Source organism: Hyla sarda, chromosome 8 (assembly GCF_029499605.1).
Source record: "Hyla sarda isolate aHylSar1 chromosome 8, aHylSar1.hap1, whole genome shotgun sequence".
Classification (NCBI taxonomy): domain Eukaryota; kingdom Metazoa; phylum Chordata; class Amphibia; order Anura; family Hylidae; genus Hyla; species Hyla sarda.
In genome coordinates this window covers 8,923,434-8,946,292 of record NC_079196.1, presented here as the reverse complement: position 1 = coordinate 8,946,292, position 22,859 = coordinate 8,923,434, and the positions used below count along the sequence as shown (strand labels likewise).

At 48.5% G+C, this 22,859-nt stretch overlaps 1 protein-coding gene across 2 annotated transcripts in view; it reads right to left on the bottom strand.

Annotated features, from left to right (window-relative positions):
* Window positions 1-21,012, bottom strand: part of LOC130284412 (uncharacterized) — a 47,321-nt gene extending 26,309 nt beyond the window's left edge. Inside the window, exon 1 of one of the 2 annotated variants that reach the window (XM_056534733.1) lies at window positions 20,952-21,012. The gene's annotated coding sequence lies outside the window, so the exon portion shown is untranslated. Of the gene's footprint in view, window positions 1-4,213; window positions 4,410-20,951 lie in introns of those variants that run through there. The other variant, XM_056534734.1, reaches the window with a different exon arrangement.
* Between the last annotated feature and the right edge of the window lie 1,847 nt (window positions 21,013-22,859).

Here is a 22,859-nt window from a genome sequence, read left to right as displayed (position 1 = left end):
CTCTTGATGCCTCTCAGAAAAACGCATGTCAATGCGAGTGGCTAGATGAATGAGTTCATGCAGATTAGCAGGAGTATCTCGTGCGGCCAGAACATCTTTAATGTTGCTGGATAGGCCTTTTTTAAAGGTCGCGCAGAGGGCCTCATTATTCCAGGATAGTTCAGAAGCAAGAGTACGGAATTGTATGGCGTACTCGCCAACGGAAGAATTACCCTGGACCAGGTTCAGCAGGGCAGTCTCAGCAGAAGAGGCTCGGGCAGGTTCCTCAAAGACACTTCGAATTTCCGAGAAGAAGGAGTGTACAGAGGCAGTGACGGGGTCATTGCGGTCCCAGAGCGGTGTGGCCCATGACAGGGCTTTTCCAGACAGAAGGCTGACTACGAAAGCCACCTTAGACCTTTCAGTAGGAAACTGATCCGACATCATCTCCAAATGCAGGGAACATTGCGAAAGAAAGCCACGGCAAAACTTAGAGTCCCCATTAAATTTGTCCGGCAAGGACAGGCGGAGGCTAGGAGTGGCCACTCGCTGCGGAAGGGGTGCAGGAGCTGGCGGAGGAGATGATTGCTGCTGAAGTTGCGACTGAAGTTGCTGCACAATGGTGAATACTTCCGACAGCTGGTGGGTTAGATGGGCGATCTGTCGGGATTGCTGGGCGACCACCGTGGTGATATCAGAGATATAAGGCAGAGGGACGTCAGCGGGATCCATGGCCGGATCTACTGTCACGATGCCGGCTGGCAGGTAGTGGATCCTCTGTGCCAGAGAGGGATTGGCGTGGACCGTGCTAGTGGATCGGTTCTAAGTCACTACTGGTATTCACCAGAGCCCGCCGCAAAGCGGGATGGTCTTGCTGCGGCGGTAGTGACCAGGTCGTATCCACTAGCAACGGCTCAACCTCTCTGACTGCTGAAGATAGGCGCGGTACAAGGGAGTAGACAGAAGCAAGGTCGGACGTAGCAGAAGGTCGGGGCAGGCAGCAAGGATCGTAGTCGGGGGCAACGGCAGGAGGTCTGGAACACAGGCTAGGAACACACAAGGAAACGCTTTCACTGGCACAATGGCAACAAGATCCGGCAAGGGAGTGCATGGGAGGAGGTCAGATATAGTCAGGGACCAGGTGGAAGCCAATTAAGCTAATTGGGCCAGGCACCAATCATTGGTGCACTGGCCCTTTAAGTCTCAGGGAGCTGGCGCGCGCGCGCCCTAGAGAGCGGAGCCGCGCGCGCCAGCACATGACAGCAGGGGACGGGAACGGGTAAGTGACCTGGGATGCGATTTGCGAGCGGGCGCGTCCCGCTGTGCGAATCGCATCCCCGACGGCCATGACAGTGCAGCGCTCCCGGTCAGCGGGACCGACCGGGGCGCTGCGGAGAGAGAGACGCCGTACGCGCTCCGGGGAGGAGCGGGGACCCGGAGCGCTAGGCGTAACAACATCCCTGTTAATGTTCTGCTGGGGAATGATTTGGGTCTGATGCTCTGTCATTATGCTCCAGGGGACACTACCTGCACATCGGATGGGCTAGGAGAGAGCCCTGTTCATTCTGAGGTACTGTGCAAGACTTTGGGAGACACTGCGAAATGTGGTAACTGGGAGGGAGTGCAGGGGATTGATAATTGTTTGCCTGTGACTGAACCAGTAATGTTTTCCAAAAGTGGAATGGGGTGTATTGTAAAATGTGGTGACAATGCATTGCCAATGCCAAAACCTAGTGGAGATGGGCTGGGGGGGGGTTGGCGTGCCAATCCTGTGAGCCTAAGGAGGGGGAGGGAAGGAGTGATAGCCCTGTGTATGATGCCTGTAACATTGTTATGTCTGGAACTGAGGGGGAGGAAGGTAAACCCCAGGGAGGCATACCAATGGTGGCAGTGGTAATGTGTCAGCACCGTGCCAGGGCTGCAGCTTTAACAGGAAGGGAGGATGGTGATGCAAGGGGCAAGCTGTGTGACTTGCAAGCCCCAGCAGAGGAAGGTGGAGATGCTAGTTCACCTGGGGGAAATGTGCTCCCTGATACCACGAGATGGGGGAGGGAAATGAGCATTTCCAGGAAGCTCTGCGCAGTGATCCTTCCCTTGAAGGGCTGAGACAACGTGCTGAACATACAGGTGTTGACACAGATGGGCATCGGGTATATTGGGAAAATGATATCTTGTACTGGAAGTCCCTTTCCAAAGGCATGCTAGGGGCCCAGGAGAGAGAAAGGCAGTTAGTGGTTCCTAGGCAGCCCAGGAAAGAGCTGCTGAGGTTGGCCCATGAGACCCCCCTGGCAGGACATTTGGGAGTGGCCAAGACAAAGTCCAGGTTGGCACACAATTTCTATTGGGCAGGTATGGGTACTGCTGTTGCCAATTATTGTAGATCTTGTCGGGTCTGCCAGAGGGTGGGTAAATCTGGGGATGTAACTTGTGTTCCCCTAGTGCCCCTACCAGTCATATCTGTACCCTTTGAACGAGTGGCAGTGCATATTGTGGGGCCTCTAGCTATACCCAGCAGCACAGGGAAACCATTTATTCTCACTGTGGTGGATTATGCAACTAGGTACCCTGAGGCTGTTGCCTTATCCTCTGTCCGGGCAGATAAGGTGGCAGATGCACTGATCAGTATATTCTGCAGGGTGGGGGCCCCCAGTTCATGTCCAATCTCATGGAAAGTCTCTGTAAGAAGGTGAATGTAGTGAATGTACAGCATTTGGTAGCAAGAAAATACCCCCCCCCCCCCCCCCCAAACAAATGGTAGAGACTGGGGAAAGTATTTGTTATTTGCTTACAGGGAGGTGCCCCAAGAGTCTACAGGTTTCTCGCCCTTTGAGTTATTGTATGGTCGCAAAGTGCGGGGACCCCTAGATTTAGTTAGGGGAGAATGGGAAGGGGGGCTACCTGCCCCTGAGACTTCTGTGGTGGAGTATGTTCTGAAGTTCAGGGACAGGATGCCGACATTGACTGGGCTGTTACATGACAACCTCACAGCAGCACAGTCCAGGCAGAAGTACTGGTATGATCACAATGCAAGGGACCGGGTCTATGAAGTGGGACAGAAGGGAATGGTTCTGAACCCCATCAGGCAGAATAAGTAGCAGGCTGCCTGGGAGGGTCCCTTCCCCATTCTGCAGCGCCTAGAACCCACCACATATGTAGTAGCCCTTGATGAGAAAGGTCAGAGGCAGAGACAGTACCACATTAATATGGCATACTATGACCCTGAGAAGGTGGTACTCAGTGTATGCAGTGCACCAGAGGAAGGGTAGTGATCCCCTACTGGACCTAGTGGAGGAAGCTAAGAGCCAGGGATCCCTTCAGGATGTGAAGATCAATCCACAGGAGGAGGCAGCTTAATCAGGTACTAGGCCCCTTCAGTGCCACCTTTACGGGGAGGGTAGGGCGAACTACTCTAGCCACCCACCATGTTGATACGGGGGACCAGCCACCGCTAAGACAGGTAGCCTACCGGGTATCCCCAGAGGTAAAGTCCCATATACACAAGGAGATTGAGGACATGTTGAAGTTAGGGGTAATTAAGAAGTCAAAAAGCCCCTGGGCCTCCCCAGTGGTGCTGGTGCCCAAAAAAGACAAATCCACTAGGTTCTGTGTGGATTACCGAAGGTTAAATGCTGTGACTACCTTTGATGCTTACCCTATGCCCAGAATAGATGAACTACGTGATCAGCTAGCAGGTTCCCAATATGTGACTATCATGGATTTAAGCCGAGGGTACTGGCAGATCCCTATGACCCCAGAGGCCCAGGAGCGGTCGGCCTTTATGACTCCCTTTGGGTTGTTTGAGTGCTGTGTGATGCCCTTTGGGATGAAAAATGCCCCAGCCACTTTCCAACGACTGGTTGATCAGCTGCTAGAGGGCCACAGGGAATACGCCGTGGCATACTTAGATGATATTGCCATATTCAGCAAGACCTGGGAGGAGCACCTGAGTCACCTGGGCAAGGTGGTGCAGCAAATAGCTGAGGCTAAAACCCGAAAAGTGTCAAGTTGGCATGACAGAAGTGCAGTATCTAGGACACAGGGTAGGAGGAGGGTCCCTACGCCCCGAGCCCAGTAAGGTGGAGTCTATAATGGCCTGGCCAATTCCTAAGACCAAAAAACAGGTCATGTCCTTTTTGGGGACCGCAGGGTATTATCGTAGATTTGTCCCAGATTATAGTAAGATAGCAAAACCTCTCACAGACTTGACAAAAAAGAAGGTGTCCAAGCAAATGACCTGGACTGAGGATTGTGATAAGTCCTTCATTGCCCTCCAGACTGCACTGTCCAACTCTCCGGTCCTCCAGGCCCCAGATTTCAGTAGGAGGTTTGTGGTACAAACAGATGCGTCCAATTTTGGTCTGGGGGCTGTTCTTAGCCAAGTAAACTCCAATGGAGAAGAACACCCCATACTCTACCTGAGTAGGAAGCGATTGCCTAGAGAAGTGGCCTATGCGGTCATAGAGAAGGAATGTCTAGCGGTGGTCTGGGCTTTGCAGAAATGACATCCATACCTGTACGGCAGGGATTTTACTGTCATAACTGATCACAACCCTCTACATTGGTTGGACCGAGTGTCCGGTAACAATGGCAAAATGCTTCGCTGGAGTCTTATCCTCCAACAATATAATTTCACTGTCCAACACAGGAAAGGAAGCCTGCATCAAAATGGAGATGGATTATCGCGTCAGGGAGAAATAGAGGGTTAATGGAGACAGATCTATCAGCCTGGAGAGGCCCAAGGCCTGATTATTAAAATCCTATATGTGTATTATAATTATAACTGTGTGTGATGGATTGTCCAGGACATGGGTGAGAGGTCATTCAGACTGTGTTTTGTGTATTGCATTTTATTGGGGGTCTGGCTGTTTGTTTGTACAGTGATCCCTCAATTTACAATGGCCTCAACATACAATAGTTTCAACATACAATGGTCTTTTCTGGACCATTGTAACTTGAAACCAGACTCATCATACAATGCTACGGACAGTCCAGATCTGCGAAACGTGTCAATGGCCGGAAGAACTGACCAATCAGAATGGGCATTCACTGGTAAAACCCCTGTATTACTGAAGTGCATGCACTGACTGGTGTCTGGTAGCGCCCCCTACAGTACAGGGAGGTATTACACGTTCTGTACTCTTTACCTGTATTACTGAAGTGTATGCACTGACTGGTGTCTGGTAGCGCCCCCTACAGTACAGGGAGGTATTACATGTTCTGTACTCGTTACCTGTATTACTGAAGTGTATGCACTGACTGGTGTCTGGTAGCGCCCCCTATAGTACAGGGAGGTATTACATGTTCTGTACTCTTTACCTGTGCAGGGTTAGCTGCTCCTTTGGACATCAGGTGAGGGCGGTTCCATTTTACTTTTTTAGGACATTGCGTGTACTGTACAGGACCCTGAAGAAGCTCCTATCCTCTACATAGACCAGCGTTTCCCAACCAGGGTGCCTCCAGCTGTTGCAAAACTACAACTCCCAGCATGCCCGGACAGCCTTTGGCTGTCCGGGCATGCTGGGAGTTGTAGTTTTGCAACAGCTGGAGGCACCCTGGTTAGGAAACGCTGACATAGACAGTGATTACAGCTCCCAGCAGATCTTTATTACTTTTATATGTGAGGATTTGCTTTATCTATATTAGTTATCTACTTATTTTTCTTTAATTCTCACTTTTTCCTATTTTTGGATGACATTTTGGTGGCTTCAGAACCAATTACCAGGTTTCCATAGAGTTATGGTCTCAGCATACAATGGTTGCAACATACAATGGTCGTCCTGGAACCAATTAATATTGTAACTTGAGGGACCACTGTATCTCCTTGGAAGTCATGCACTCTGGTCCCATCATATAATCAAACAGATAAGGGGTCAGGAAGAGAGAAGACCCCCTGGTGGGATCAGAGGGGAGGGGGGGGGGGGAATGGAGTCTCCCTCCCAAGAAAGCAGATATAATATTTAAACAGTGCTAGACTCAGGGTGTTAAATGCTGTGCAATAAGCTGACAAGACCATCCTAAGAACAGCTGGAACTCACTGAAGGACGGCTATACCATCATGCTGTAAGAACTTCATCTTTTGTTTGCTGAACTTGTCTTGCCAAACTCTTTTATATATTTTTATACCTGTATGTCATTTGTTTCTGTATTTATATATATATATATATATATATATATATAATGCACTGTGATACCTTTTATCAGATTAAATGTTTAATTAATCAGCTCTAGTCTTTGATCTCTAAATATAGGAGCTCACCTTTATGAAGGCAGCTCTGGTGGAAACATGTTTATCTAAGGGTTAATTTGGTGACTTACTGAGACTAGTAGTGGATACCCAGAGGTCTGGTGGCCTTAACCCTTTTACCATCACACTCTCTCTAATGTCTTAGCTGGACCGACAGGGTGTGATCGCGATCGGTGATGTCCTGTATTAGCCGCGGGTCCCGGACGTTGATGGCCGCAGGGATCGCCGCGATAGGGGTGTATTCGCCGTATAAGACGCACCAATTTTTCCGCCCCAGTTTTGGGGAAGAAAAAGTGCGTCTTATACGGTGAAAAATACCTCTGAAAGAGCTTCCTGTAACACTCACCAGTAAGGTGGGTAAATTCACCCATATGACAGTCATTTTTGAAAATTTATAGCCCGACTTGCACCTTTTTGTAAATTTGGCGCAGTGAGTTAGGCCGGGTTCACACAACGTTTTTGCAATACATCTCCCGTATACATTTTCAATTTGAAAACCGTACAGAACCGTATTGAGACCCGTATGCATTGACTCTCCATTGAAAACCGTACGCCAAAAGATGCATCAGGTTGTTTTTTTCCCCATACCCAAAACCTTAGCCTACCACGATTTTTGGTCGAGGTGAAAAACCGTATTGAAACGTATACGTTATTTTTAACATGAAAGTCAATGGGAACCGCATGTAACTAATAGTTTATCTACACAGGGTGCCTCCATCTGTTTCAATACTACAACTCCCAGCATGCCCTGACAGCCAATAGATGTCAGGGCAAGCTGGGAGTTGTAGTGATGAAACAGCTGGAGGCACCCTGTGTAGATGAACTAAGGGCGGAAGTCCCCCCCCTCCAGCAGGCATCAGTGACGTGGTGCCTGCTGGGGAAGTCTGCCTGGTAGTGAGCACACTGCCAAGCAGACAAAAGACATTTTTAATATAGTAAAAATAAAAATTAAAAGCTGGGAGGGGGTTAGGGATAGATTGGCAATAGGCAGGGACAGAAAAAGAAAAATAGGATGGTGGGAGCTACCCTTTAAACCCCTGATTGGTGCACTCCTTCCCCCCCACCCATGGGACATACCACTATGCCACTAACAAGTTTTACAGGCGGGGGAGGGGGCTAAAAACCTTGCCTGTATACCGTATTTTTCGCCCTATAGGACGCACCCAATTTATAGGTGCCAAATCTAAAAAAATAAAGATTCTGAACCCAACAGTGGTCTTCAACCTGCGGACCTCCAGATGTTGCAAAACTACAACTCCCCGCATGCCCGGACAGCCGTTGGCTGTCCGGGCATGCTGGGAGTTGTAGTTTTGCAACATCTGGAGGTCCGCAGGTTGAAGACCACTGGTATAGGAGGTAATACTCACGTGTCCCCGCCGCTCCGGACCCGTCACCGGTGCCCTGGATGTCGCTCCATCGCTGTCGCCGCGTCCCAGTGGTGTCCCCGATGCTCCGGACGTCTTCTTCCCCGGGATCCACGCTCTCCGTCGCCGTCATCACGTCGCTACGCACGCCGCTCCTATTGGATGATGGGACGCCACTGGACTGGGGCGGCACGTTCACAGGGGCGACACTATATGGGTCCCGCTGATCCACTGGACTCGGGCGGCACGTTCACAGGGGCGGCACTATATGGGTCCCGCTGATCCACTGGACTCGGGCGGCACGTTCACAGGGACGGCACTATATGGGTCCCGCTGATACATTGGTCTCGGGCGGCACGTTCACAGGGGCGGCACTATATGGGTCCCGCTGATCCACTGGACTCGGGAGGCACGTTCACAGGGGCGGCACTAAATGGGTCCCGCTGATCCACTGGACTCTGGCGGCACGTTCACAGGGGCGGCACTATATGGGTCCCGCTGATCCACTGGACTGGGGCGGCATGTTCACAGGGGCGGCACTATATGGGTCCCGCTGATCCACTGGACTCAGGCGGCACGTTCACAGGGCCGGCACTATATGGGTCCCGCTGATCCACTGGACTCGGGCGACACGTTCACAGGGGCGGCACTATATGGGTCCCCCTGATCCCCTGGACCCGGGCGGCACGTTCACAGGGGCGACACTTTATGGGTCCCGCTGATCCACTGGACTCGGGCGGCACGTTCACAGGGGCGGCACTGTATGGGTCCCGCTGATCCACTGGACTCGGGCGGCATGTTCACAGGGGCGGCACTATATGGGTCCCGCTGATCCACTGGACTCGGGCGGCACGTTCACAGGGGCGACACTTTATGGGTCCCGCTGATCCACTGGACTCTGGCGGCACATTCACAGGGGCGGCACTATATGGGTCCCGCTGATCCACTGGACTCTGGCGGCACGTTCACAGGGGCAGCACTATATGGGTCCCGCTGATCCACTGGACTCGGGCGGCACGTTCACAGGGGCGACACTATATGGGTCCCACTGAGCCACTGGACTCGGGCGGCACGTTCACAGGGGCGGCACTATATGGGTCCCGCTGATCCACTGGACTCGGGCGGCACGTTCACAGGGCCGGCACTATATGGGTCCCGCTGATCCACTGGACTCGGACGGCACGTTCACAGGGGCGGCACTATATGGGTCCCGCTGATCCACTGGACTCGGGCGGCACGTTCACAGGGCCGGCACTATATGGGTCCCGCTGATCCACTGGACTCGGACGGCACGTTCACAGGGGCGGCACTATATGGGTCCCGCTGATCCACTGGACTCGGGCGGCACGTTCACAGGGGCGGCACTATATGGGTCCCGCTGATCCACTGGACTCGGGCGGCACGTTCACAGGGGCGGCACTATATGGGTCCCGCTGATCCACTGGACTCGGGCGGCACGTTCACAGGGCCGGCACTATATGGGTCCCGCTGATCCACTGGACTCGGACGGCACGTTCACAGGGGCGGCACTATATGGGTCCCGCTGATCCACTGGACTCGGGCGGCACGTTCACAGGGGCGGCAGATTTTTGACCCATTCGGGATCCATGACGGACCTGTTCCTTCATGGTGCCGCTCAGACTGTATGGGGTGGGCTCCTGACTCGAGCCCGCAACATACCTAGTGGCCCCCAGCTGTTTTCAGTAGATGGGGGCCACCAGTAATAGCCGGCATGCAGCAATCACCAAGAGCGGCTATTAACCTTTTAGATCGCCGTAGTCAAAGGTGACAGCAGCGTCTAAAGGGAACTTTAAACCATCCCTGGTGGTCTAGTGGGGAGCCAGTCCACAGCTCTTCATTTGATGGAGTCTGACTGCACCAGCCTCTACCAAATGATCGCAGATCACAGATCTGATTCCTCCTAAAAGTCCCCTTTAAGGAACAATAAGGTGTAAAAAACACACATTAACCCCTTCCATGTTAAAAGTTCAAATCACCCCCGTTTCCTATTTTACATGTAAACAATACAAATCATCATATTAGGTATCGCCGCATGTGTAATTGTCCAAATATTAGCACAATGTCTGGTCTCGGTCCTGCTCCTATAACCAATTCCTGATCCTTGTGGGGGAGGGGACATTGGTCTTTGCAGTAGTTACAGTAATAATACTTATTTACATCCCAGCAAACCCGAGAGCTAAAGGGAGGTGTGCAGAATTGTAAATGCAGCTCTGGATGTGACTGGAGCATAAACTCCAAAATAACAGTATCATGCATGGTAGGTTTAGATTTAGTCTGACTTAACATTAAGTATCACACAAGATAGGCTTAGATACAGCAGCTCGGCATACAGTATCACAAACGATATGTTTAGATACAGCAGATCAGAAATTAATATCAGATAATATTGGCTTAGATACCATGGCTCAGCAGACAGTATCACACATGGTAGGCTCAGATACAGTGGCATAGCAGACAGTATCACACATGGTAGGCTCAGATACAGTGGCTCAGAAGACAGTATCACACATGGTAGGCTCAGATACAGTGGCACAGCAGACAGTATCACACATGGTAGGCTCAGATACAGTGGCACAGCAGACAGTATCACACATGGTAGGCTCAGATACAGTGGCTCAGCAGACAGTATCACACATGTTAGGCTCGGATACAGTGGCTCAGCAGAAAGTTTCACACATGTTAGGCTCGGATACAGTACATGGTAGGCTCAGATACAGTGGCTCAGCAGACAGTATCACACATGGTAGGATTAGATACAGTGGCTCAGCTCACAGTATCACACATGGTAGGCTCAGATACAGTGGCTCAGCAGACAGTATCACACATGGTAGGCTCAGATACAGTGGCTCAGCAGACAGTATCACACATGGTAGGCTCAGATACAGTGGCTCAGCAGACAGTATCACACATGATAGGCTCAGATACAGTGGCTCAGCAGACAGTATCACACATGGTAGGATTAGATACAGTGGCTCAGCAGACAGTATCACACATGGTAGGATTAGATACAGTGGCTCAGCAGACAGTATCACACATGGTAGGCTCGTGTACAGTGGCTCAGCAGACAGTATCACACATGGTAGGATTAGATACAGTGGCTCAGCAGACAGTATCACACATGGTAGGCTCGGATACAGCGGCTCAGCAGACAGTATCACACATGGTAGGATTAGATACAGTGGCTCAGTAGACAGTATCATACTTGGTAGGATTAGATACAGTGGCTCAGCAGACAGTATCACACACGATAGGATTAGATACAGTGGCTCAGCAGACAGTATCACACATGATAGGATTAGATACAGAGGCTCAGCAGACAGTATCACACATGGTAGGCTCAGATACAGTATCGCACATGGTAGGCTCAGATACAGTATCGCACATGGTAGGCTCAGATACAGTATCACACATGATAGGATTAGATACAGAGGCTCAGCAGACAGTATCACACATGATAGGATTAGATACAGTGGCTCAGCAGACAGTATCACACATGATAGGATTAGATACAGAGGCTCAGCAGACAGTATCACACATGGTAGGCTCAGATACAGTATCACACATGGTAGGCTCAGATACAGTATCGCACATGGTAGGCTCAGATACAGTATCGCACATGGTAGGCTCAGATACAGTATCGCACATGGTAGGCTCGGATACAGTATCGCACATGGTAGGCTCGGATACAGTATCGCACATGGTAGGCTCGGATACAGTATCGCACATGGTAGGCTCGGATACAGTATCGCACATGGTAAGCTTGGATACACGTCTCTCGTGTGTTTCGGGCTCCTGTCAGTCCTCGGGGGGGACATATTGTGGACACTTCCGACATTCAGCTCATTAAGGCTTGGCATCTATTTTTGGGGAAACACATTAGGAAACAAGAAGGATTTCGGGCTGGACGTCCTATTGACGCTGCTAATCAGAGTGGAAAACTGCGGCGTTTGTTTCGCTTCCCTGAACTGGACAGAGAACGAATTCAGGGCGTGAAATTGTCGTCCGGGATGCGGGGACAACCTTCTGTGACTTGACTCTGACCTCTGACCCCGCACTGAATGGCTCCCACAAGAACTGTGCCATTCCCTCCTCCGAGCCGCCAGGACCGGCCCTGTTTGGGGGAGACGCTTCGCCCCTTGTATCGGCCGCTCTCCTGGACTCTCCATTGTACAATCCGGGACTGATTGGATGTGACAGGAGGAGGGATGGAGGACGGTGAGAAAAGATCCACTTAAAGGGATCGTCCACCTCTTGTCAGACTAAAGAAATAAAGAAATAAAGTTCTGTAGCTTTTATTTTATAGGCTTTGTATTTTTACAGATCCTTTTCAAGAGCTCTGCTTTTGGTCAGTGAATGGAGGTGGAGGAAACCTGACCTAATACTTGTCACAGCTGATGGTTTGTTACAATTGTTTATACTCAGTGGTTTCCAAACTGTGGACCAGATGTTGCAAAACTACAACTCCCAGCATGCCCGTTGGCTCTATACTGTGGCCTTATATCAAGGGCGTTCAAGCTGTTATCCTCCAGCTCATGCAAAACTACAACTCCCAGCATGTCCGGAAAGATGCTGACCATACACTAAGGCTCTATATCAAGGGTGTCCAAAGTGCAGCTCTCCAGCTGTTGCAAATCTACAACTCCCAGCATACCCGGACAACCTTGGAAATGACTGCCCTGCATCTAGACCAGTGTTTTACAAGCAGTGTGTCTCCAGCTGTTGCAAAACTACAACTCCCAGCATGCCCAGACAACCTTGGAAACCAATGCTCTGCATCTCGACCAGTGTTTTATAAGCAGTGTGCCTCCAGCTGTTGCAATATCACAAGTCCCAGCATGCCTGGACAACCCTGAAAACTACTGTCCTGCATCTAGACCAGTGTTTCAAAAGCAGGGTGCCTCCAGCTGTTGCAAAACTACAACTCCCAGCATGCTGAGACAACCTAGGAAACGGCTGCTCTGCATCTAGGCCAGTGTTTTCCAAGCAGGGTGCCTCCAGCTGTTGCAAAACTACAACTCCCAGTATGCCTGGACTACCTTGGTAACCACTGCTCTGCATCTAGATCAGTGTTTGCCAAGCAGGGTGCCTTTAGCTTTTGCAGAACTACAACTCCCAGCATGCCCGGACAGCCAACGGCTGTCCGGGCATGCTGGGAGTTGTAGTTTTGCAACTTCTAGAGGTCCACAGTTTGGAGAGCACTGTCCCAAAAAGAGACTACAAAGAGTTTTACAACAGGCCTCCTAAAAACTGAGTATATGTTAAAAAAAAACTTAAAGTGACAGTAACCATTAAAGAGGTACTCCGGTGGAAAACGTATTTTTTATTTTTTTAAATGAACTGGTGCCAGAAAGATAAACAGATTTGTAAATGACTTCTATTTAAAAATCTTAATCCTTTCAGTACTTATTAGCCGCTGTATGCTACAGAGGAAATTCTTTTTTTTTTTTTTCTTTCTTTTATGTCTTGTTCACAGTGCTCTCTGCTGACACCTCTGTCCATGTCAGGAACTGTCCAGAGCAGCATAGGTTTGCTATGAGGATTTTCTCCTGCTCTGGACAGTTCCTAATACGGGCATCAGGTGTCAGCAGAGAGCACTGTGGACAAGATGAAAAAAAGAAATTCAAAAAGAAAAGAATTGCCTCTGTAGCACACAGCTGCTAATAAGTACTGGAAGGGTAAAGATTTTTTTTAATAGAAGTCATTTACAAATCTGTTTAACTTTCTGGCACCAGTTGATTTAAAAACAAAATGTTTTCCATCGGAGTACCCCTTTAAGCTGTTGTTTCCCTAGTTTCCCGCATCCTTTTTCCATCTTTTGCATATTCGAAAATCCCCAAAACTTTTCATGAGACGAGTGAACAGGAATTCTGCGCGCAGGATCTTCACTTCCAATACGACCACTAGGGGCGCTGTTCTGTGTTCCTGTTATACCTATTGCTCCCATACAAAATGAATAGTTCGTTGCGACATCAATGCGGCGGCGGCGACTATTGTGCGACAAGTAATAATAGGAATAAAGTGCCTCGTCCAATATTCGGCGCCGTACCATTTCTGCTCCGGCGGTGAATGAGCGCTGAGGCCGCCGCGTAACAATGGAGCAGCTGCTTATTGCACTTTCCGGGGGTCCCCATGATGACTTGTGCGCGGTGTTTTCACATAGTCCCCGCTGCCAAAAACCAATATTGACATTGTGAGGGAAGCAATATACCCCATGTGTAGGAAGGTGGGGCGGCCGGGCCAGCATGTGATGAGTTAATTAACGAGGGCTGCGGGCGTGCTGGTGGAGAATTGTGGTTTCTTTGGCCGGAGGCGATGAAGCAAGCGTGTTTGGCCGGACGCCATCTCTTCTTAATCTTAAGGAACAAAGAGAAACAACTGTAGATGGATTAAAATAAGAGAGAAGCCTTGATGGAGCGATTCCACCCACCTCCCCAAATCCGTAATTAAAGGTACGAACTTCCCGTGGGGACGGAGGGAAAAGTGACGTCCCAGGGTAAAGAGGAGACGCCGCGCCTAAATGTCACCCCCGCAGACATCGCCCCTAGAGTCATGTTCACACACCACAATGTCCGCATGGAAATCCTGCATGAGCCATATTAAAGGGGTACTCCGGGGAAAAACTATTTTTTAAATTAACTTTAACAGATTTGTAAATTCCTTCTATTTAAAACTCTTAATCCTTCCAGTACTTATCAGCTGCTGTATGCTCCACAGGAAGTTGTGTAGTTCTTTCCAGTCTGACCACAGTGCTCTCTGCTGACACCTCTGTCCATGTCAGGAACTGTCCAGAGCAGGAGAAGTTTGTTATGGGGATTTGCTCCTCCTCTGGACAGTTCCTGACACGGACAGAGGTGTCAGCAGAGAGCACTGTGGTCAGACTGGAAAGAATTACACAACTTCCAGTACTTATCAGCTTCCGTATACTCCACAGGAAGTTGTGTAGTTCTTTCCAGTCTGACCACAGTGCTCTCTGCTGCCACCTCTGTCCGTGTCAGGAACTGTCCAGAGCAGGAGAGGTTTGCTATGGGGATTTGCTTGTACTCAACTGACGCCAAAAAGTTAAACAGATTTGTAAATTACTTCTGTTTAAAAATCTTAATCCTTTCAGTACTTATCAGCTGCTGTATACTCCACAGGAAGGATTAAGATTTTTAAACAGAAGTAATTTACAAATCTGTTTAACTTTTTGGCATCAGTTGAGTACAAGCAAATCCCCATAGCAAACCTCTCCTACTCTGGACAGTTCCTGACACGGACAGAGGTGTCAGCAGAGAGCACTGTGGTCAGACTGGAAATAATTTTACAACTTCCTCTGGAGCATACAGCAGCTGATAAGTGCTGGAAGGATTAAGAATTTTAAATAGAAGCAATTTGTGAATCTGTAGACCTTTCTGATACCAATTAGTTTGAGAACACTTCTTTTCCTCCAGAGTACCCAATTGAGGATCTACTAGATGGACATAGTTTTACAAGCAGGGTGCCTCCAGCTGTTGCAAAACTACAACTCCCAGCATGCCCGGACAGCCAACGGCTGTCCGGGCATGCTGGGAGTTGTAGTTTTGCAACAGCTGGAGGCACACTGGTTGGGAAACACTGACCTAGCCATATTTATTTATATTTTGTGTATGCATATATATGTATGTACAAACACAGAGGACAGAGGTGGCAGCAGAGAGCACTGTGGTCAGACTGGAAAGAATTACACAACTTCCTGTGGAGCATACAGCAGCTGATAAGCACTGGAAGGATTAAGATTTTTAAACAGAAGTAATTTACAAATCTGTTTAACTTTTTGGCGTCAGTTGAGTACAAGCAAATCCCCATAGCAAACCTCTCCTGCTCTGGACAGTTCCTGACACGGACAGAGGTGTCAGCAGAGAGCACTGTGGTCAGACTGGAAAGAACTACACAACTTTCTGTGGAGCATAGAGCAGCTAATAAGTACTGGAAAGATTACGATTTTTATATAGAAGTCATTTACAAATATGTTTAACTTTCTGGCACCAGTTGATTTAAAAAAAAATTTTTTCACCAGAGTACCCCTTTAAAGGGGTACTCCGGTGAAAACCTTTTTTCTTTTAAATCAACTGGTGGCAGAAAGTTAAACATATTTGTAAATTACTTCTATTAAAAAATCTTAATCCTTCCTGTACTTATTAGCTGCTGAATACTACAGAGGAAATTATTTTCTTTTTGGAATGCTCTCTGATGACATCACGAGCACAGTGCTCTCTGCTGACGTTATTATAATAACAATAATAATGCTTTATTTATTGTTGTCCTTAGTGGGATTTGAACCCAAGGCCCCAGCACTGCAAGGCAGCAGTGCTAACCACTGAGCCGCCATGCTGCCCTTAGCATACATCTGCTACTAAAATGGACAGAGATGTCAGCAGAGAGCACTGTGCTCGTGATGTCATCAGTGTTCCAAAAAGAAAGGAATTTCCTCTGTAGCATTCAGCAGCTAATAAGTACTGGAAGGATTAAGATTTTTTAATAGAAGTAATTTACAAATATGTTTAACTTTCTGCCACCAGTTGATTTAAAAGAAAAAAGGTTTTCACCGGAGCACCCCTTTCACTTCAATGGGATTCCGCAGTCCCATTCACAGCGCCGAATTTTTGCTAGGGACGTTACGCTGCGAAAAGTCCGCATTCTGCAGAAATATAGGTCTTGTCCTATAGTTTTGCGGAATTCAGGAACGGAAGCCCATTGAAGTGTACGGGAATTATTTTTTCTCTGTAAAATAAATGAGAATTTCGTGCAGATTTTGCGCGGATTCCGCAGAAAATTTGAAAAAAAAAATGAATGAAAAGCACCAGTTCTGTGCTCTGAGACGTCATGCAGAATTCATGCAGAAATTCTGCATTAATTCAGCATTGATGCAGAAAGGTGCGGAATTCCGTATCTATCCACAGAGAAGCTGGGTTCACGCGGCAGAATTTCTGCGCTGAATTCTGCAACACATTCATTCTTTGTGCGGAGTCCACACGGAATGCATGGCCATCTAGGAGACGGCACATTCCGTGCGGTCCTAGCACTGTACAGAATGTCCGCACGGAGATTTTCTGTGCGGACATTCCGCCGTGTGAACGCGACCGAAGTGTATTGGTTATAAATTAATGCAGAATTCAGTGCAAAAATTCTGCCGTGTGAATCCGGCCTAAGGCTATCTTCACGTGGCGCAATTTTGCAACTCCGCACAAATTTCGTTCAGTAAAGTTTGCTGAACGGAATTGGGGAATTCCCCCGGAATTACGCCAAACTTGCAGCGGAATTGCCACGAAATTCTGTGTTCTGTAAACAAAAAATTCTGCTGAAAGTCCGGCCCCATTGAGTTTGATGGGATTTCGCCCGCAATTCTGAATGCGGAATTTCCATGGCGGAATTGCCGCTGTGGAAATTTCGCTGTGCGAATGGAACCGCAGAATCCCATTGAAGTAAATGTATATTTTGGCAGAATTCCCCGGAGGAATTTTTCTGCAGAACTCCGCATGGAAATAGTTTTGTCTGAACGTGGCCAATATTGGTGTGAAAGGGTATTCCGCTGACTCATTTACAATGACGAATTTTGGTGGCGTAGGATTTGATCCACCGCTAAAAATAATCTGCCGAAAGTCAACATGTTCATATGCTGGGGATTCCACAGTCCCATTCAGACAGCAGAATTTCCATGGCGGGCATTCTGCTTTCTGAAGTTTTATGTTTTGCTTAAAGGGGTACTCTGGCCCTAAGACATCTTATCCCCTATCCAAAGGATTGTGATGTCATACAGGGGCGGAGACGTGACATCACTATACTCTGGCCGCGTGGTCGGCACCCAGCAGTTTGTGAGCTGGCAGTGCGGCGTGCAGCTCAAAGAGGTGGGTGCCGAATGCAAGATTGCGGGGGTCCCCCGCGGTCAGACATCTTAGGGCCGGAGTACCCCTTTAATTCCACAGCAGAATCCCATTGAAGTCAATGAAGCTTGAATACTCTAAGGATATGTTAATCCGGCGGAATTTCCGCCATATGCGGTCACATATGGCGCTAATTTGGCGGATTTGCCACACGTAATTCCACACGAGACATCCAGTATTTCCAGCAGCAAATGTGCGCACAAATTGACCCACGTAGCCAATCCTCTGCGCTGGCCCTGACTTACTATTCCGTCATGTATCTATTTACTAAAGAATTCACATAAAAAAGTGCGAGGAAGACGTAAACATTTCTCACCATAGAAACAAACATTAATGTCATTTAGGTTTTGCATTTTGGATGAATTAATAAACACAAAGTAATGGCTGATTTTTTTTTTCTTTTTTTTACTGAAATAAATAAATAATATTAATAATAATAATAATAAAAATAGTATTTGTAAACATTGATCATAGGCAACAGAACTCTTTTATTTTTCCATCCACATAATGTAATGACGTCTTTCATTTAGTATAAAAATCTACAGCACAACAAGAACATCATCATTCGTGGCAGGAAATTGAAAAGAAAACCACATTATTACATTATTGCTACTTTGGGGGGGAGGGGGGGGTTGTTTTTCCGCAGAGCACTTTATGGTAAAGCTGACGTTATTTTTCGGGTCAATATCCATACTTACACACTTTACTGTTATTGTACTGTAAAAAAAAACTTTTTAAACAAAATAAATATGTTTATAATTTTCCCATTCTGACCCCTAGAACTGTATGAGGATTATTTTTTGCGCGGTGATCTGTAGTTTTTTATCTGTACAATTATTGTGTATATTTTTGATCTTTTTTTACTCCTTTTTTTCTGGAATGTGTTGCTTTTCCTTACGTTTACATTATTTACCGTACGGGATACGACTGTGCAGTGATACAAATATGTTTATTTTCTTTATTTTCTTTATTTTTGATAAATTTTTTCATATGTAAAATGAGTGAAGAGGAGGCGGTATTTTTAATTGGGGAGGGGCTTATTTGCACTATAAAAACTATTTATGGCAATCTTTTGGTTGCATATACTGATCAGTAATATCGGCGATCTTCTTTTATGGTCTGTCAGAAGGCAGAGGAGAAGATCGCAGAAACCCGCCATGGAGCTGGTAAGAGGAGCTCAAGCCGCCATCTAAATTCGAATATGGCCCCTGCCGCTCATCACTAGTGATCAGTACTGATCGTGGCATCTGAAGGGTTAATGGGGGGCATTAGCACAATCAGTTGCTCAATCGGTCTATGAAGTGAGTACCTACCGCTCCTTTACTCGCTACATAGTCCGGACAGGACTCAGGACCTACAGGGACCAGGCATTTTGTGTTTGATGTTTTTTGGGAGAACTAAAATAAGTAAAAAATAAATAAAAATAAAAAAACACTCTAATGTTGTGATTATGGCTGTCACGCCCCCTCCCATAGACTTGACATCATGAGGGGGCGGGGCTATGGCGTCACGAGCTCCCAGCGCCGGCTCCAGTGTTCGGAACAGTTTGCGGACCCCAGGGAACAGACCATAAAGCACCGAATGGTATGACAGGCAGTTCGTGGGCACAGAGTCTCTCAGTTCTGGTTCCATCCAATAGACCATGTGCAAAGGGGCACTGCCAAAAGACATGGAAATAGGTTTCCTCCAGGTAGGGGCACCGGGGGGCAGTGCCAGGTTCTGCACAGGTTATGGGCATGTATGAGTGACCTAAGAGAAAGTCCTCCCTGACAGTGGCGTAGCGCGGGTTGTCAGCACCCGGGGCAAGGCAAGTCATTTGGGCCCCCTAACCGGTGGATTTTAGCGCTCGAGTCTCTTCCACTAGATTAGTTAACCCCTTACCCCCTAAGCACATGTATTGTTTGTTATGAAAATACTGATGTAATTAAAGTAAAATGCATCTAAATACAAGTTTATTGTCAAACACTTTATTGAGTGCGAACATTACACATTCTCCACATTGTCAGCCGGTCTATGAATACAAATCTACAAATGTAGTAACCGAGCACGGGCCGCGCCATTATATGTCGTCTCACAACCATCGGAAACGACCAAAAATATCAAGAACTAAACATCAAAATGGAACCGAACCCTGGAGATGATCCAAGGCACATGACAGGGGGTATTATAAGTAAGCGGCAAATGTCAGGGGGGGCATTATATGGGCACATGACAGGGGGCCCCTCACATATAATGCCCCATGTCCTGTGCCCCTCACATATAATGCCCCCCCTGACATGTGCCCCTCACATATAATGCCCCATGTCCTGTGCCCCTCACATATAATGCCCCCCCTGACATGTGCCCCTCACATATAATGCCCCATGTCCTGTGCCCCTCACATATAATGCCCCCCCTGACATGTGCCCCTCACATATAATGCCCCATGTCCTGTGCCCCTCACATATAATGCCCCCCCTGACATGTGCCCCTCACATATAATGCCCCATGTCCTGTGCCCCTCACATATAATGCCCCCCCTGACATGTGCCCCTCACATATAATGCCCCCCCCCTGACATGTGCCCCTCACATATAATGCCCCCTGAGGGGGCAGGACAGGGGGGCATTATATGTGAAGGGCACATGTCAGGGGGGGCATTATATGTGAGGGGCACAGGACATGGGGTATTATATATGAGTGGCACATGACAGGGGGGGGTCCTGTCATGTGCCCCCACATATAATGCCCCCCTGACATGTGCCCCTTACTCATCATTTGCCCCTCTCACTTATAATTTGCTCCCCCCTCCCCTTTCTCCCACGCTGCGGCTGCTCCATTCCTGCAGTCAGTGAGAGCCGCGGGGACGTGATCTCCGGGCGCCGACGCGATGATGTGATGTCATCGCGCTGGCCTGCCATGATTGGCTCTCACTGACTGCAGGAATGGAGCAGCCGCGGCGTGTGATAGTAAGGTGACGGGTGTAAGAAAGGGGTGGTGGAGCGGGACAGCCGACAGCTCCCGCTCCACCATGCGATAGTTCAGGAAGAGGGGCAACAATCTTGGGGGGGGGGGGGGGTGGGGGGGATTGGGGGCAATTGCCCCGTTGCCCCCCCCCCCCCCCCTGGAGTCCGCCACTGCCTCCACAGTGGGCGGCGACCCGGCAGCTCGGATCGGATTCGCACAGCCAGCACTGCAGAGAGAGTGAGTGAGCCAGGCAGGGGCAGAGAGCTGCGAGTGCGAATGCGCCCCCCCCAGATGTTGCGCCCGGTGCAGCCGCCCCCCCCCCTGCACCTCCCACGCGACGCCTCTGCTCCCTGATGACCATCCACGACAAGTCCTCATGTCCATTGGTCGCGCAGAAGCCACATTGGCCCAAACAGTCTGAGCCGTGGCCCCGGGGAGCCCAGAAGGAGCGCAGCACTGTCACATACACCGTAATAATTACTAAATATATATCATTACCCGTCCAGAGGAAAAGCTTCCCAGTTGCCCCTAGCAACCAATCAGATCGATTCTTTCATTTTTAACAAGGCCTCTGCAAAGTGAAAGAAGCGATCTGATTGGTTGCTATGGGCAACTGGGCAACTTTCCCTCTAAATCTCCCCCATAGTGCTGGTCCTGATGGCGGGGTAGAGGAGACAGCACGGCTGCTGTATGCTCCTTCACGAAAATGCACGACGCACCCTAGAACTCTGCTGTGTGTCACCTTAGTAGTAAGGAGATTACATGAGGAGGAGGTTTGTTACAGTGTATCACCCCAGTAGTAAGGAGATTACATGAGGAGGAGGTTTGTTACAGTGTGTCACCCCAGTAGTAAGGAGATTACATGAGTAGGGGGTTTGTTACAGTGTGTCACCCCAGTAGGGAGGAGATTACATGAGGAGAATGTTTGTTACAGTGTGTCACCTCAGTAGTAAGGAGATTACATGAGGAGGAGGTTTGTTATAGTGTGTCACCCCAGTAGTAAGGAGATTACATGAGGAGGAGGTTTGTTACAGTGTGTCACCTTAGTACTAAGGAGATTACATGAGGAGAAGGTTTGTTACAGTGTGTCACCCCAGTAGTAAGGAGATTACATAAGGAGGAGGTTTGTTACAGTGTGTCACCCCAGTAGTAAAGAAAATTACATGAGGAGGAGGTTTGTTACAGTGTGTCACCTTAGTAGTAAGGAGATTACATGAGGAGGAGGTTTGTTACAGTGTGTCACCCCAGTAGTAAGGGGATTACATGAGGAGGAGGTTTGTTACAGTGTGTCACCCCAGTAGTAAGGAGATTGCATGGGGAGGAGGTTTGTTACAGTGTGTCACCCCAGTAGTAAGGAGATTACATGAGTAGGGGGTTTGTTACAGTGTGTCACCCCAGTAGTAAGGAGATTACATGAGGAGGAGGATTGTTACAGTGTGTCACCCCAGTAGTAAGGAGATTACATGAGGAGGGGGTTTGTTACAGTGTATCACCCCAGTAGTAAGGAGATTACATGAGGAGGAGGTTTGATACAGTGTGTCACCCCAGTAGTAAGGAGATTACATGAGGAGGAGGTTTGTTACAGTGTGTCACCCCAGTAGTAAGGAGATTACATGAGGAGGAGGTTTGTTACAGTGTGTCATCCCCAGTAGTAAGGAGATTACATGAGGAGGAGGTTTGATACAGTGTGTCACCCCAGTAGTAAACAGATTACATGAGGAGGAGGTTTGTTACAGTGTGTCACCCCAGTAGCAAGGAGATTACATGAGGAGGGGGTTTGTTACAGTGTGTCACCCCAGTAGTAAGGAGATTACATGAGGAGGGGGTTTGTTACAGTGTGTCACCCCAGTAGTAAGGAGATTACATGAGGAGGAGGTTTGTTACAGTGTGTCACCCCAGTAGTAAGGAGATTACATGAGGAGGGGGTTTGTTACAGTGTATAACCCCAGTAGTAAGGAGATTACATGAGGAGGAGGTTTGTTACAGTGTGTCACCCCAGTAGTAAGGAGATTACATGAGGAGGAGGTTTGTTACAGTGTGTCACCCCAGTAGTAAGGTGATTACATGAGGAGGGGGTTTGTTACAGTGTGTCACCCCAGTAGTAAGGAGATTACATGAGGAGGAGGTTTGTTACAGTGTGTCACCCCAGTAGTAAGGTGATTACATGAGGAGGGGTTTGTTACAGTGTGTCACCCCAGTAGTAAGGATATTACATGAGGAGGGGGTTTGTTACATTGTGTCACCCCAGTAGTAAGGAGATTACATGAGGAGGGGGTTTGTTACAGTGTGTCACCCCAGTAGTAAGGAGATTACATGAGGAGGAGGTTTGTTACAGTGTGTCACCCCAGTAGTAAGGAGATTACATGAGGAGGGGGTTTGTTACAGTGTATCACCCCAGTAGTAAGG